Below are 16,953 nucleotides of genomic sequence, written 5' to 3'. Positions count from 1 at the left end.
CTAGGACACTTATTCTGGGGAAAGTGGCGTCTGAGGATGTGGCTGCAGTGGCCAGTTGCTGGCGCCAGCAGAAATCCCCAAGCCCGTCAGTAGACTCTGTTCAGACGCGTTTGCTGACCATGGCACTGAGTAAGTGCTGAGGAGACACCTGAGGACCGAGGTCACACCCCTGCCTGCCCTCTCCTCCCAGACAGGCCCCTCCTAGGGCTCAGACCATTCCAGTTTCTCTTGTCAGACCCTGAGAAGGCCCAGGACATCCACCCCTACAGGAAAGGCTCAACAAGAAAGAAAGAAACACACAGGAACCGGGCTCAGAGCCCAGCTGCATGCTCTTGGGCAGGTTACTTAACCTCTTTAGGCCTCAGTTTCTCAACTATAAAATGGGACTAAGACTAGCTGCCTGTTGAGCTGTCATGAGATAAGTGAGTGCACTGGCCTGGATCTGCGGATATTGGACAACAGCCAACAGCAGCCGGATGTGGCATTGTGCTGCTGCCTTTAGCAGCTCCAGGCAGTAACTACTAAGTATCAGGGAAGAACTGAGACCTCGGAGAAGGGAGAGAACCAGGATTGCTTGAGGCAGGGAGTTGGGAAGGCCCTACCTACCCTCTGGCAATTACAATCTAAAGGGAACAAAGAAGCTTTGTGGCAGATCCTGTCTCCTAATATCCATTCTTTGTTTATTCCCCAACTTTTAGCCGGACCCCCATGGAATAAAGACTATACTACCCAGCTTCCCTTGCAGCTAGGTGTGGCTAGATGACTGAATTCTGGCCAATGGAATATAAGTGTGTGACTTCTCCGAAGTTTCCTTGAAGAGAAAGGGCATGTCCTTCTTCAGGCTTTCTTCTTCCTTCCTGCTGGCTGGGGCTCCAGCAGCCATCTTGGGCAAAGAGGTGACCCTGGAAATGGAAACCACACCTAGCAGATCAGAAAGATAGAAGGAGCTTGGGTCTCTAACCACATGACCACATCCCGGAAATATTTTACACAAACAAAAAATTCACTATTTTTCTTGTGTAAACCAAAATTTAACTGATACAAGCTTCTCCTCTGGTGAAATAATCTCGACTCATGTGTGGCTGGGCAGAGTAGGATGGATGAGGTGTCTAGAAGAGAACAGTTACCAGGGATATGATGTCCCCATCCAGGAGAACTTCCTCCTACTTGCCCTGTGAGGCCAGGAGGAACGCTGTTGAGAGGACTTGGCTCAAGGATGGATGGATGGATGGAGGGAGGGATGGATGGATGGATGGATGGATGGATGGATGGATGGATGGAATGGAGGAAGAGCCCAGGTAAATGCATGAGATGAGGAGAAATACCTAGAAGGAGGAAATACCCTGGAAAAACACTCCAGGTGACAGAGAACCAGGCTAGGGGTGTGGGGATAGCAGAACAGGACAGCCTACCTGACTCAGTGCCCAAGTCTGATTCTCAGTTTTCCCATCTGTGCTTTGGGAATGGGCCTTATTGCCTCACTCAGGGCAAGCGTGAAGTGATTCAAAAACCAAACCAAAACTAAACAGAAAATCAGTGTAGCATTAAATCCATTGTCGGCCCAGACAAAACCCTCCTCTGTGCCTGGGATTCCTATAAAGTAAGGATAACCGTGGACCCCACCTCACCTGGCTATTGTGAGTATTCGGCGAAAGGGCTACTGTAATGTGCTCATCATAGTGTCCGGCACAAGGCAAGTGCTCAGTAAGCAGTCAGTGCTTATTATTGCTGCTGTTGAAATCCTGCCCTGGGGTGTGAGGAACAAGGAGCTGCCACTTGATTGGTCTGTGGCATGAGTTAGGGAAAGAAACCTGGACTCCTCACTCCAGAACAACATCTCCAGCGCTTTGGGGACCTAAAGGACCAGGTAATGCCTTGGGAGCACCACACCATAAACGCACATCAGGATCCTGACGGTATAAGATGGAATGGGGGTAGTAGGGAGACCTGGCGGGGTGGGGGCAGCCAAGGCTTAAATATTGGTCCCACTGCCTGGGACCCCTGGAGGGACAGCTGTCAGGTCAGGCCCTGACCCCCAAGCTCTCCTCCTTGGCCAGGCCAGGTCCACATTTGGTCACAAGAAGCTGGCAAGAGGCCAGGCAGGGCCACAGAGGCCATGGAGAGGGCAAACACAGGCCCAAGGGTAAGGGGGAAAAAATTGGGCTTGTTCTACCTGGGCAAGAGAAGGCTCAGGGGTGACATCAATGCCATGATACGCAGTTAGATGAGTTAATGCCCAGGGATGCTCTTCCTAAAGTTCCCCAGAGAAAGTTGGGGGTTAAATGATGAGTGTGTTGGCAGATTCATACCCTCAAAAAATTATGAGTGTGACTACTGTTAACAATGAGCTGTCATTTCTCTCTGGAGGAGTGAAGGAGAAGAAATGATCTTACATTAAAGTCAACATGATTCCGGATGACCTAAGGTAGAATTCTGACTGCCCATGACATGAGTTATCTGTGTGCAAGGAGCTGTGGATTGAGTCCAGAACTGAACAGGGCACACAGCTTCAGTGGCCTGTCCTGAAACCCTAGCACAGCCTCCAAGTTCTGGGCTTCTGTTCCCACCTGTGTTAAGTCGGACAAGGTAATGATTATGGAGAGGGATTTGGGAAACATACAGAGATCAGTTTGAAGGCACTTTGGACAAGTTACCTAACTTCTCTGTCCTTTGTTTCTTCCTCTACTTGGAGGAAAAAAAAACAGAACTGGGCGCAGAGGGTTGCTGGGAAGATTAATTCAGTGGATGCTAGCTTAGAGCCTGGCACCCAGGACGAGCTCCATAAATATTCTCTAGTGGGGCTGCTATTTTTCTCCTGTCTGGGCAGGGATTGGACAGTATCACTTGAGTTCTTTTCAAGTCTAGAATGCCTTGATTCTACAGTCCTGTGACTCACTGATTCTGCTTCTGGGGTCTGAGGACTGGGGATGACTTGGTTGCACAGCTCTGCCCTGCAGGGCCCTGGCCTAGCACCTAGACATAGCCCAGCCTATAGTCTGCACAAATTTTATTTCTACCAGTGGATTTCACCTTGCTCATCATGTGCCCTCAGCCTCATGGGCAGTCTTGTGGCCACAGGTGGCCCTGCCAGCTGTCCCTGACCTCTGCTCTGCACCTTCACCTGGAGCAGAGCAGTGCAAGCCCCTCCAGCTAACTCCTTCTTCACACCTATGGTCCCCTGACAATGTCACATGCTGTGCAAGTTGGCAGGGCCAAGAGGGGCCACAGATGCCAACACAAACACCATTCCTGTGGAGAGAGAAGAGCCCATGGGTGTTATTTTTAACCTGCTGATTAGAGGCCACAGCTCTGCCCCTGGGAGTCCTGGGACTAGGGGCTCTGAGGGGGATGTGAGCTGTCAGGCCTCATCTCAATGACTCCCAAGGGTATTGGGCTGCAGAAACCCCAGCCCTTCTACCACTCTGATGGAGAAGTGGGAAAGGGAGACACAGATCAAGACATGCCCCATCTTGCCCACTGGTTTCAACTGGGGCTGAACCCAGCCAGGAAGAGCAAGGGTGCCACAAATCACAGAACATTAAACCTAGAGATGGGTCCGCTCCAGTCCCTGCGTTATACAGAGAAGGAAACTGAGATCTGACGGGAGGAGGCCCAAAGTCACACTGCTGGTCAACACTAGCTTCCTACCCCCTTGCCCACCTGTTGTAGACCTGGAGCTTGACAAGGACATTTCTATAACTCTCCAAGACCACATCCTGGGGGTCACCTTGCTCCACCCTCTGCCCGGGTGACCCACCTTGCCTCTGCCCTCTCCCCAGTCTGCCCTACCCCAATGGGCTGAGCTTCTGACAACCCCATGATGAGGGCCCCAGGCCCTGGCTCACAATGCAAGGACTTCCTAAGTGCCCAAGCAGTGCCCCCTAGAGGCTAGTGGTAGCAGTGGTCAGTACAGCGGGCAGCGCCATCATGGCTGGAGGCCCAGGAGAAGACGTGCAGGCCAGGGCGTGCCTGTGTGGGGGGAACAGGACCTAGCTTCTGCCAAGGGCCCGCTGCCGGCTGTTGCTGAGCTTGTGCTCGCCAGAGGAGGGGGGCGGCAGGCAGACAATGGACCCCACGGCCCAGCCTCCTGGCCTTGGCCCCTTGAGCTGGGCAGGCAGCTGCTGGCCAAAGCAGCCGCCTCCATTGGTCCCTCACGTAGCCCACGTCCTGCCTGCTGGGTGGCCCTTATCACCGGGTACGTGCCAGAGTTCCACATGCCCACACTCCACAGTGGGGAGGGGACTAGGGGCCCAGGAGGAATGGGACCAGTGGGAAGTTAGGCTTCCAGTTTCCCTGCATCCCACTCCCAAGGAAGGGTTGAGCAGGCCCTGAGTACCCCTTGATGAGTCTCTAGTTCTCAGAGAGCTCTTAGCCTCATCTCGCCGAGTCCCAACTCTCAACAACTGTTCTCCCCTTGGACTGAGGGGTTGGGTGGAAGAGAAGAAAGAAAGAGGCCAACAGCTTCATTTGAATGCTCTAGGTCACTAGTTCACAAATACCAACTGTTCCTCTTAACAAGCTTATACAAGAAGTAGTGTTATACTATGCTTACTACTATCTGGGGAAACAGGCACAGAGAGGTTGAGTAACTTACCCACAACCGTACAGCTGGTAGGGAAGGAGTCAGCACTCAAACCCAAGCAGACTGACTCCAGAGTTAAACCACTCCTCAACAAAGCAGGGACAGGACTGGCTGGTGCTCAGCCCTCTACCCCACAGAAATGATGGCTTTGGGAGCAGACAGACATGGGCTCAGGTCTGGAACTGCATGCTCTAGGGCCAGTGAAAGCCCTCTCCAGGCCAACGTTTCCTTACCTGTGAAATGGGCGCAGTGATATAGTGAGGAAGGCACAGCCACATGTGCCTCACTGGTGGAAGCTGCTGCACAAATGCTCCTCCCCTTCACCCAGCAGAGCTCAAAGCTTCCTTTGACTGAATAGTCAAAATGTCTTCTGACTGGCTGCCTGAAGCCCACCATCCCAGCCTCCACTTCCTCTGTCCAAACCTACAGAGTAGCTCCATTCCCTGGCACTTGAGCTCTGCTGCAAGCCCCTAGCATGCCCAGTCAGGTAGCCCCGGCACGCTTGCTCAGCCCACGCATTGCTGTTTAACCTTCCACAGGCATTGGGTTCTCCCTGTCTTCCCCCCAGGAAGACTGTGAGTGCCCGCTGGGGGGCCAGGGGAGGATGGGGCCGGATGAGCCCCTGCCTCCCCGGTATGCGCACACATGCACAGTCAGGCCTTATTCAAGGAGCTTGGACCCTGGGCCCAGTCTCAGTTGGCTACCAGAGCTGTGAGGCTAGGTACACACCTCACTAGGCCTCACTGGGCCTGTTTCCTCATTTGTCAAAAGGACATCTACATCCCCGGCTGGTAAAGACACAGTGAAGCCACATCTGGGACACACCCCTCCCAGAAGACTTCCTCGTAAGTTCTGCTAGCAGATTAGGACTACAGTGTGTGTGGGCAGGGAAGGGGTCTGGCTGGGAGAACAGGAGAAATGGACATAGACATCAGAGAAGGCAGGAAGCAGAGGGATTTCCCCACCATGATGAGGCTGCCCAGGCAGGGGAAGAAAGGCCGTGGGGGCTGAGTCACTGGCTGTGTCTAATCTGCTGCTTCCCAGTCACTGACAATGAAGTGACCACAGGCGGATCACAGGAGGGAGGTGGCCAAACAGGACAAGAAAGGGAGCTGCAGGGACTCTAGAGGAAGCAGCCTGAGAGGCAAGGCTCAGCATCTGCTTCAGAGGGACCCCGAGCTGATGGGGTAGCAGACATAGCTGCTGCCTTCAGTGAGCTCCCAGTCTGACGGGGGAGACATTCTTTTCTCTCAGGAGAGAAAGGAGCTCTGCCTTCAGGGAACTCCCAATCTGACAGGGAAGTTTTATCACCTTCTGCCTTAAGGGGATTACAACTGTGACTGGAGACTCAGCCTCTGTTCTCTGGGAACCCCAGCTTGAGGTGTCTATGTCTGAGGGAGCAGGTGCCTGAGTGAGTGCTGCGTATTTGTGTGTTGACACCCTACCTGGCTTCCTTCAGACCTTCCAATCTGATGGGGGAGTCACAGCTCTGCTCTGAAGGAGCTCCTGTAAGATGGGGGAAACATAGTCCCCACATCAGGCAGCCACTAAAATCAAGGGAGAGACTTAGCTCCTGCCCTCTGTCCTCACGGAGCCCTGTCTGCACCCATGGGCACTCAGGTTAAGCACGCATGCATGTGCACATGGGAATGTGTGCAGGCCCTCTCAGGCACCACTCCCCACCATGCCCACCTGAGAACTCCTCACAATAAGGAAGGAGAATCCTTGTTCGAGCCCAGGCTCAGGGGGCTTCCACAGAGGGGCTTCTGGGAGCCTAGAAGACAGAGGGTGGGGGAGACAGAAGTGCAACCACATCTAGGGTGGCTGGGCTCACTGTTCTGAACAGCTGAGCTGCATCTGCCTTCCTCACCTCCAACTCCTGATCCCTGATTCACCCCAGCCTCACATGTCCACTGAGATGCAGTACACGGTGTCTCCCACGTGCATGCGTGGCTCCAGCACATGGAAGAGGATGGCTGGGGCTTGGAGCTAGAAGAGACTCTTCTTTTCCTCCCCCCAGCCCTCATGTTGCCCTTTCACGCAGCCACTCTGAGTGATGGGAGCGGAGCGACCAGTCCACCCCTGAGTCACTATGACTCGGTCTCCCCACCTGGAACCCTCATACTCGGTTCACAGACTCCATGCAGGGACAGTGAGCAGACAGGGAGTCAGCGGGGAGGAGGCCCACAACAAACTGGGAACTCCAATTCACCCACTCAATTCCTTCCTAGGGCAGGAAAACTTCAGGAGAGCAGAGGATGGGGCTGGGAGGGAAAATAACACGCACAGGAGGAAGCAGGGAGCACAGGGCATTTCCCCTCAAGTGGGAGTTCCCCGAGGGCAGGGCTGTGTCTCCCCTCAGACTGCGTCTCCCCCAGACTGGGTCTCCCCAAGGATGGGGCTGTCTCCCCTCAGACTGGGGCTCCCTGAGGACGGGGCTGCGTCTCCCTCAGACTGGGGCTCCCTGAGGACGGGGCTGCGTCTCCCTCAGACTGGGGCTCCCTGAGGACGGGGCTGCGTCTCCCTCAGACTGGGGCTCCCTGAGGACGGGGCTGCGTCTCCCCTCAGACTGGGGCTCCCTGAGGACGGGGCTGCGTCTCCCTCAGACTGGGGCTCCCTGAGGACGGGGCTGCGTCTCCCTCAGACTGGGGCTCCCTGAGGACGGGGCTGTGTCTCCCTCAGACTGGGGCTGCCTAAGAACGGGGCTGTGTCTCCCCTCAGACTGGGGCTGCCTAAGAACAGGGCTGTGTCTCCCTCAGACTGGGGCTCCCTGAGGATGAGGCTGTGTCTCCCCTCAGACTGGGGCTGCCTAAGAACGGGGCTGTGTCTCCCTCAGACTGGGGCTCCCTGATGATGGGGCTGCGTCTCCCCTCAGACTGGGGCTCCCTGAGGATGAAGCTGTGCCTCCCCTCAGACTGCTTCTCCCCTCAGACTGGGGCTCCCTGAGGACGGGGCTGTGTCTCCCTCAGACTGGGGCTCCCTAAGGACACAGCTATGTCTCCCTCAGACTGTGAATTCCATGAAGACAGGCACTGTGTCAACCCATCAAACTAGGTCAGAACTAGATCTCCTTTAGCATCTAAAACAGGTGACTTTTCCACCATCCCCAACATCATTTGGGGGTTTTCAGACTGGGTGGGGTGGGGCATGTACTTCCCAACAGGCCACCCTCCTGAGGAAGAACAATCATGCTCACTGGCAGGGGCTTCCTCAGAGAGCAGCCTGTTCCCAGTTCACCCACTCACCCCTCTGGGTGGTCTCTCCCAGTCTAGCCCCAGTCTCTCACGTTAAATCACCATAGGTAGCTGGGCAGGCAAGACCCACAGGATGTGTGTGCAGGGCCTGCCTGGGCCTGGTGGGGGGTGTCTAGCTGAGAGCGCAGGCATTTTGTAGCATTACCTCATGCCCGCTGCCCTCAGCTAGGGGCTCTTCAGGACCATTTGAGCATGGGGAGTGGGCAGACAAGCCTGGGCAGCTATGCCCATGGCCTGAGGAAGCCAAGCTTGGCAGGTTCCTGCTTCCATGAGTCCAAATCAGCCCAGGAAGTGGGTCCCAACACCATTAGTTTTCCCTTATCCTATGCTCTAGCCACCTGGATTAGAAGAGAGAGAGGCCTCCTACCCCAGTGGGTCCCTGTGAGGGGACAGCCCTACATTACAGTGTATACATTTTGGTAGTGAAGGAAGCAGGAAACAGCTGGACAGGCCTGGGAATCCCTCTCCACTCTCTAATCACCTTTCAATACGAGGAGCTGGGCTTTCCCAGCCCTCTATCCCCTACTCCTCCCTGCCTCCTCTTGACCTCCTGTACCTTCTTCAGGGAAATAAAACACAGTACCAGGCAGAGATTTGGGCTGGACTTCTGTGCTCTCCTTTTTCCATTGACAACCCCCTCTCCAGGCTGGCAGGATCAGAGTCGGTGCCTCTCACCTAACAATGAGAATTGGGCATTGCCATGGCTGAGGGCACCCTAAGATATCAACCCCATTACACAGATGGGCAGACTGAAGTCTGCGGCTGTCACAGAATCAGGACAGATCATGCCTTAGGGGTGATGCAGCCAGGCTTGTGGTCAATACCCACTCTGCCTGAGTCAGGGTAGCTCCTCTCTCGGCCAGACTGTGAGCTCCCTGAGCTCAGGGACTGGTCTCCAGCTTCCTGAAAGGGGTTTGCTTGGTAGGATTGAATGGGGGCATGCTAAGTACTGACCTGTGCTGGCCCTGGGGTGGGGTTCTGTGGCCTCATCAGCCTAGCCAGTTTAGCTGCAGGGCCTCCTCACCTCTGGACCCCTCCTTGGCCGCAGGTCTCCCTAGTTGGTTCCTGGAACCCAGACTCTTGGTGCCCGGGGAGGGAGGGTCTAGGGTGGCATGGGCAGCTGTGTATCCAGACCAGAATGGGCCTGGAGAAATCCCCAGAGCCTGGTGCAGGAGCCCTCTCCCCCAGCTGGCAGAAGGGCAAGTGGAAGCCAACCTGCTGTCCCCTGCCTCTGGGTCCCAGCGAGTTGGCTGAGCCAGGCCCAGCTTGGGCAGGTTCTCTCACATCCAGTGCCCCCTCATCCTCACCCCACCCTGGCCTGATCCCTTTTTCAAGTACAGTCCTTGCTCCAGTCAGATGTCTTGAGCACAGGCTGGTTCCCAAGAAACCCATGCCCTGCCCCACAATCTCTACTCATCCTGCCCTCTCTCCCTCCTGTCCCCACAGGAGCCATCTCCCCAGGGCCACTGGCTCACCACACTTCCTGCAGAGCTTTGACCCTCTAGGAGAGCAAGCCCCTCCCCAGGCCAGGGAAGGGTCTCAGCAGAGGCAGCAGGGAAGGGGCAAGGATCCAGCTTCCCCAGTAACCTAGCATGCCTCTGTCTTCCAGTAAGTCACGAAACCACTCTCCTGTCTGTCCCTATTGTCAGCCTATCCCATCCCTCAAGGCAGCAAGTTCTTAGGTTGGCTTCCCATTGTGTGGGCGAACACGTGGCCTCACTCTTATCGGACTGACGCCAAGACTTGCTGCAATTGGGCTCAGCAACAGAGAGTTCGCAAGAAGCCCAACCCTCAAATACATACTCTATAATCTAGATGGAGGCGCTCACAGAACCTGCCAGCTGCAATCACTAACCCTGCTTTACACATCTAAAGGCAGCTTTTTTAAACTTTAAAAAAAAATTGTGATAAAATACACAGAACATAACATTTACCATTTTAACCATATTTAAGTGTCCATTTCAGTGGCATTTAAATACATTCACATTACATACGTTCACATTTCATACATTCATGTTACATATGTTCACATTACGTACATTCATACTGTTGTGCAACCATCACCACCATCCATCTCCAGAATTCTTTTCATCTTGCAAAACAGAAAGTCTGCTCATTGAACACTAACTCCCCATCTCTCCAGCCCCCGGCAACCACCATTCTACTTTCTGTCTCTATGAATCTAACCACCTTAATTACCTCATTAAAGTGGAATTATATAATATTTGTCCTTTTGTGATTTGGTGATTTCACTTAGCACAATGTCCTTAAAGTTCATCCCTGTTATAGCATATGTCACAATCTTCTTCCTTTTTAAGGCTTAATAATATTCCATTGTATGTATGTACCACATTTTCTTTCTCCATTTGGGTAGCTTTTTAAAATTGTTAACTGCTTTTTTTTTTTTTTTTTTGAGACGGACGGAGTCTCACTCTGTCACTCAGGCTGGAGTGCAGTGGCTTGATTCCGGCTCACTGCAACCTCCACCACCCAGGTTCAAGTGATTCTCCTGCCTCAGCCTCCAGAGTTAACTACTTTTTATAAAAACCAAAGTAATATATTCTTGTGGCAAAAAGTCTGAACAGTTCAGAAACATATAAAGTGAAAAGTGGACTTTTCCATCCCTTCTCACTCTGGTCATGGAAAGCCCTTTCTGGTGACTCTGAAATTTTAAGGCAGAAGGGCTAACTGGTTTTTATCAATTTTTTACACATATTGTGATATACTCCTCATCAGTACTTCTCAAACATGAGTATGCATCAGAATCATACAGAGAACATGTTAAAACCACAGACTGCTGGGCCCCAGCCCTAGAGTTTCTGACCCCATAGTTTTAGCCCAAGATTCCGAGTTTCTTTTTTGTTTGTGTTTTTGAGACAGTGTCGCTCTCTGTCACCTGGGCTGGAGTGCAGTGGCGTGATCTTGGCTCCCTGAAACCTGCACCTCCCAGGCTCAAGAGATCTTGCTGCCTCAGCATCCCTAGTAGCTGGGACTACAGGCTAATTTTTTGTAGAGAGGTTTCACCATGCTGCCCAGGCTGGTCTTGAACTCCTGGGCTCAAGCAATCCTTCTGCCTTGGCCTCCCAAAGTGCTGGGATTACAGGCATGAGTCACTGCAACTGGCTGAAAAGTCTGGACTTCTAACAGGCTCTATGCCCATGGTGGCAGAGGGCACACCCTTCATTGAGTAGCACCATCCAAGCAATGTCCTGCCACTTGCTTTTCTACTTAGTGAATATCAACATACAACCTCAACCTCACTCTTTTTAACCACTGCATACTAGTCTGGTCTTTGGATGCCTCATAACATATCCAATCAGTGCCCTATTAATGGACTTAATGTTGCTTCCAGTTTTTCAGGTTTGGAAGCAAAACTGCAATGAACACACTTGTATGTATACTTTGAACACTTGTGACATTTATAACAGTGCATCTGATAAATTCCTAGATATGGAACCCTCGAGTTAATGGTTTGTGAATTAATTCTCATGTGTATTGCCAATCCCCTTCACTGGTGCAATTGTCTTCCCCCCCGCTCTGAGGATGTCTGTGTCCACACAGTGAGGGGTTGCCCATTTCAGCTGTTGTCAATCAAACTGGCGAAAAGATAATCTTCTCATGTCTTCATTTTGATTTCTTCTATTTTGACTGAGGGTGAGCATTTTCACCTGCTTGTTAACCGTTAGTATCCCCTTACCGGTTTATGTGCTTTGCCCGTTTTTCTATTTGTTTTTATTTTCCTTATTGACTTGTAAGAACTCATCTGTCATCTATGTTAAAAATATTTTTTTCCAGATGGTTGTCTTTAGAATTCAGGATATTACATTAAAAACCATTTTTCTTTTTCAGAGATGGGGTCTCACGGTGGTGCCCAGGCTGGCCTTAAATTCCTGGGCTCAAGTTATCCTCCCACCTCAGCCTCCCAAGCAGCTGGGACTACAGGCATGTACCACAATACCCTACATCATATTTTAATACAGACAATTTTTAAAAATTCTTTCCCTTTGTGACTCCTAGGTTTTGTGTCAAACTTTTCCCAATCCAAGAACATATACTTTTAGACTTTCAGATGTTTTCTTCTAGTAATTTTACGGTTTCCTTTTTACATTTAAATCTTTGCTCCATCTGGGATTTATTTCAGAATAAGAGATGAAGTGGGGAGCTGGATTTCTTTTTCTCCCCCCTTAACAGCTAGCCAGTTGTCCAATTTGATTGAATAATTCATCTTTTCTCCTCTGATCTAAAATGTCACTTTATCATATATTTAATTTCCATTTGTTCACGGGTGTGTATCTGGCCTCTACTCTGCTCCTTTGATCTGCCTGTCTGTTCTTGTGCCAGTACCCAACTATTTTATTACTGGAGCTTTCTACAACATTTTAGTAGCACTAGTCGTCCCTTATAATACTTCTTTTTCAGGATTTTCCAAGCTCTTTTTGCATGTTTATTTCTCCAGATGAACTTTAATATAATTTGTCAAGTTCAAAAGATCTTGTTGTTTTTCACATCTTCCAACAGATGTGATTTTCGGATGTCTCAGCCCACAGCCAAACAGAAACAAGTTGAGAATAGGGTGGGTTTGGTGGTCTGCCCTGGAGGCAGGCAAAGTAACGGTAACAGAAGTGATAGTTTATATGGAGAGAGTTGATGAAGTGATAAAGTACTATAAAAGTAGACACAAGAACTATGAAAATGTAGCCTTCATGGAATGAGCCTCTAGTGTGGGGCCAAAAAAGGCCTTGGATTTTCACTGTATTACAACCAGGATAGTGATGGACCCTTGTAACCACAACCCTGAGTCATGAAGACTCACATGTTCTGTAACCTCTGATTAAAAGCCCGGAAAGTGTGTAATATCCACTAGTGATTCCTATCCAAAATATCTCTTTTTAAGGTTTCAGATATTAATGTCTGGAAAACTAGTATGAAATGGTTCATTCTTGGATGGTGACATAAACATGACATGTTACTGGCCTCTCTATAGCTTTCTCAAAGCCCACCTTCAAATTCCAAGGAGCTGCCAGTTCTGGGATTTGAATTCACTCTTTTCATGGAAACAAAGCTAAGGGAAATGTCCCCAGACTTTCAGCCAGTTCAAACACAATAATAAAAAGAAGGTTTATCTCATACTGAGCATCTGCCTCCAACATATGAGGCATGTTACAGGCAGAGTAGATTTTAATCCTCAACAGCCCCGCTAGGTGAATGCTGTACTCCCATTATACAGAAAAACTGAGGCTCAGAGGGGTCAAAAAACTGGGGCAAGTTTAAATTAGTATGTGACAGCTCTCAGCTACCTTCACCTGCACATTCCACAGACCTGTCGCCTTCAGTTCACTCCCACAGGGAGGTTCGAAACACCACCAACCCTATTCAGACATCCCTTTGCAAGGCCCTGCCACCTGCCTTCCCAGTGCCCACCTAGCCAGGAGAGCCACAATGCACAGCAGGGAGGGTGGAGTGAGGTGCCAACCCGGCCCATCCAGGGAAGGAAGACAGCCCTCCAGCCACCCACTTGCCAGTGGCCCAGGTGGCAGGCCAGCCACCTGCCAGTCCCCTTCCCGATCAGGGATTCAGGAAGTGAAGAGAGTGCCCCTGGAAGTCAGGAGACACCTCCAAGATGAAGGCCCTGCCTGCCATAGCCTGACACAGCCTTCCTGTACTTCCTGTGTTACAGGACGCAGACTCTGTGCTTACCATACCACACCTTTGTCAGCGGTGTGGGCAGAGCCCAGCAGAGTCCTGGACACCCCAGGGAGTAGGAGCTGTGCAGGTGACATAGGAGGAGGTGAAAGGGAAATGAACTCCCTTGGGAGTTCCCCATCCCAGAGGAAATAAAAGTCAAAGCACTCCTTTGTTTTTCCTTCCCAAGGCCTTATAAGGGGCTTTATGGGGCTTGCCTGGGATTGAGGTACAGCAGAGGTGGGAGGGTGATGGCCTCCAGGCTGAGAGATCCTGGGGCAAAGGTGGAACTATATGGTCATGAACATGGGCACGTTCTGAACTCTGTGAACCCCTAGCCCAGGACCTGGCTGGCTGTACAATCCGTCACCCTGCATCCCGTAGCAGAAGAGCCTACTACGCGCAGAGGACAGTACTGTTGGGGTGGCAACTGAAAAGGGGCCTGGGTAGAGGCGGGGTTTGCTGGAGGGGTAACGGAGTGTGCGCGGAGGGGAGAGGATACGGGGGTCACAGCCCAGCATCCGCAACCCCGGCGCTCAGAGGAGCCGCGCGCTCCGGAGCTCGGCGCGCGCGATCAAAGCCGGCGCCGCACGCGCACGCGCGCCCGCAGCCGCTCCCCCGCCCGCGCGGCTCCGGCTCCCGCGCGCGCGCACTTGAGGCCTCCCTTGTGCGGCTCCTCCATTCGCTACGTGCAGAATGGTCCGTCGGCAGCAGCTGCAGCGCCGGGTGGGAGGGGGAGGAGGAGGGGAGGGGGAGGCGGCGCCCCGGTCTCGGGGAGGGGCCGTGGCGGCCCTGGCGAGAGAGGGGTGGGGGCGAGGGGCTGGGCCCCCGCAGCGGGGAGGACAGAGGGAGAGTCCGGGTGGGCTTGATGCTCAGCCTTCGCCCTCCCCCGCCCCCGATTCTTTCTGCAAGGCCATTACGGCCATCTCCCGGCCTGAGCGTCCTGGAACCAAGCCTACCAAGAGGGGTTTTCTCCGTGTTGTCTCCTCACCAAAATCCAGAATCCAGACCCAAGAAAGAACCACTCCTGCTGACCCCTCCTCCCGCTTCGCGTCCCAACTGCATTCCCAAGCTTTCGTGGAGGTGACCCAACAGCACGCACTTCCCCACTCCGCCTTTCATGGGGTGGGGTCCCTAAGAGGTACTGCAGACTCACTCCCCTTTTCATCTCTTACCCCACCTGGAGGAAGAGGCATGGCCAGGATGGACACCAGAGCACATTTCCCAGCATTTCCAAGGGGAAAGGCCAGTATCTCAGCACGCAGACTCCAACACGGCCACAGAAAGGTCGAGTGGCGCCGAGGAGCAGACTGCTGCCCAGGCCCCTAGGGCCACTTCCAAAGAAGTGTGATAAGGACTAGGTTGCTTTGGACTCACTCGTATTACAGGGCTGCGCCCTATACACCTGTTTGTAAAGGGTCCTCCTGGAATGTAATGGTGAGGGACCACCAAGCGGTGGACCAAGGATTCCAAACAGACCAGCCCCCTGCCCTGCCAGGAAACCAGATGTGGCCCAGATGTCCATAGCAGTTCCTCCCACAGGGTGGGACACCAGCTATTCTGTGCAACCCCTCCCAACCCTTCTTCCAGGGTCAGGGAGGAAAGCTGGCGACCTCCGTTGTCCCTTCCCATTTGGGCTGCTAGAAGGGAGCAACTCACTCATCCTCCTCTTCCTTCCCAGAGCCACCTGGGCTTACCTCTGCAGCAACCACCTAGGTTCAACCTGTGGTCTAACCACAAGACCTCTGCTGACAGGTTAAGTCAAGATCGCCGGGAAGGAAGACATCCAGTTTCATTACACACACATACGTACACACACACCCGACACCGACCCATGCGCCTGGGCTCTGCACAGTGGCTAGACCCCAAAAAGCAGATTCTCCGGTTCCCTCCCTGGTGGCCTCAGTCTTTTGGCGGCGCCCTCTGCTGGCCACTATGAAGTGCAGGAAAAAACAGTATGAAGATAGACGCTTGGTGGATCTAGGGAAGGGGACAAGAGGCAGAGAAACAAGTGAAAACTGGGAACTGAGAGCAGCGCTGGGCTGGCCATAAACAAGCGAGGCATGATGACGCCTTCCTGGAGGTGGGGAGTTTTGAGTCAGCTTTCCATGGGCCTAGGGGGACAAGCCAAGCTGGCAGATAGGGGCTCAGAACACCACAGGGGTGGCGCTTCTTGTGTGCTGAGCCCTGCCCCTGTCCTGGATGGCTCACACACCCACTAACTCTGATGGCTGCTGTGCCCTGCTTGGGGGTCCTTCCTGTCAGCCTCTATTGGGATGGTGGGTGGGGAGGAGCAGCCATGGAAACCCTGATCCTTCTAGTCATAGCCTGGCTCATTGGGACCATGAGAGGTGTCCCCAAAGAGAAGCCTCTGACTGACAAATCTCTGCCCCACCCCACATACACACAGGATGGCCCAAGCCCAGGTCCCTGGCATGGTGGGGCAGGGGCCTGAGTCACAGCCTGGTGTGACCCTGCCCAGTCCCAGGAGTGGCCAGCTCGCCCAGAGGTGAGACCCAGGTCAACAATCCATCAGTCTGCCTCCTGCCGCCAGGTATCCTCCCCATCACATCCTGCACGTGGGGTGGGCCAGGACAGTGCTGGGCAGAGCTAGTGTTGGGCCTGTGCCTGGGGGCCACCAAGGGGGCCTGGAGAAAAGAATGGAGAGGTTTTCACCTCCTGAGCAGCAGGAGGAGCCAGGTGGGGTTAAAGACAGGAGGTTTTGGTTGGACCCACAGGCATTCGGAGTCTCTCCCTGCCTGCTGGGTGAGGGAGGCAGCAGGTGCCAAGAACTGCTAGCTTCTAGGACCTGCCCCTCAAGTTGCTTCTCCTGAGGAGGGGCTTCTAGGGTCACCCTCAGAGCCTTGACATCTGCACAGGCCCTTCACCAGGGACTTACCTCCAAAGGCAGCTCCTGCTCCCAGCCTTCACAGGCCCCACTAGGGCCCAAGTCCCCAGACCCAGCCTCAGTATGCAAGCTGGCCAAGTCAGAGAGCCTGGCTGCCTGGACCACTCCCAACCAGTAAATGGCAGTGTGGGCTTCCTCCATTCTGCCTTCCCCGCCCCACTTCATTGATTAACTGACTTCCAATTTACTGGCCAGGCCCGCTTCCAGACCCTGCCTGGGTAAAGAGGACTCCCAGAAGCAGTGATTGAAGGCCCAGGAGGATACAGAGAGCCAGGTGCTTTAATTGGAGGTAATTAGTTAATTTACTCTGAAAGCAATGGGGCAGGGCAGGGACAGGGGGAGTAGAGGGGAGGGGAGGAGCTAGGGGGCTGTGACCTAACTGGGCTCAAACTCTCAAACTCTGGTCAGCCTCCTTCTGGACCACAGCTACCCTGAGTGTACACACCCACTTAGGAGACCCTCTCCTGGGCGCCAGGTCAGAGCAAGACCCAAAGCAGACTAGGGTGGCTTTACAGAAAAAGCAGGTG

The 16,953-nt window shown here is 53.1% G+C and overlaps 1 long non-coding RNA gene across 2 annotated transcripts; it reads right to left on the bottom strand.

The window, feature by feature from the left end:
* Positions 1-660: 660 nt before the first annotated feature.
* LOC107129476 (uncharacterized) lies at positions 661-14,818 on the bottom strand. Of its 2 annotated transcripts, none has more exons than XR_006697568.2 (2): positions 14,694-14,818; positions 661-902 (listed from the first exon to the last, which is right to left on the bottom strand). It is a non-coding gene; the product is annotated as an uncharacterized lncRNA (long non-coding RNA). The 2 variants fall into 2 exon arrangements; XR_001490064.3 differs by having other exon boundaries at positions 14,699-14,818.
* Positions 14,819-16,953: the final 2,135 nt, after the last annotated feature.

The sequence above is a fragment of the Macaca fascicularis genome, chromosome 4, assembly GCF_037993035.2.
Source record: "Macaca fascicularis isolate 582-1 chromosome 4, T2T-MFA8v1.1".
Classification (NCBI taxonomy): Eukaryota; Metazoa; Chordata; class Mammalia; order Primates; family Cercopithecidae; genus Macaca; species Macaca fascicularis.
Note: the sequence above shows the minus strand (reverse complement) of the source record. Positions and strands in the feature narration are given on the sequence as shown.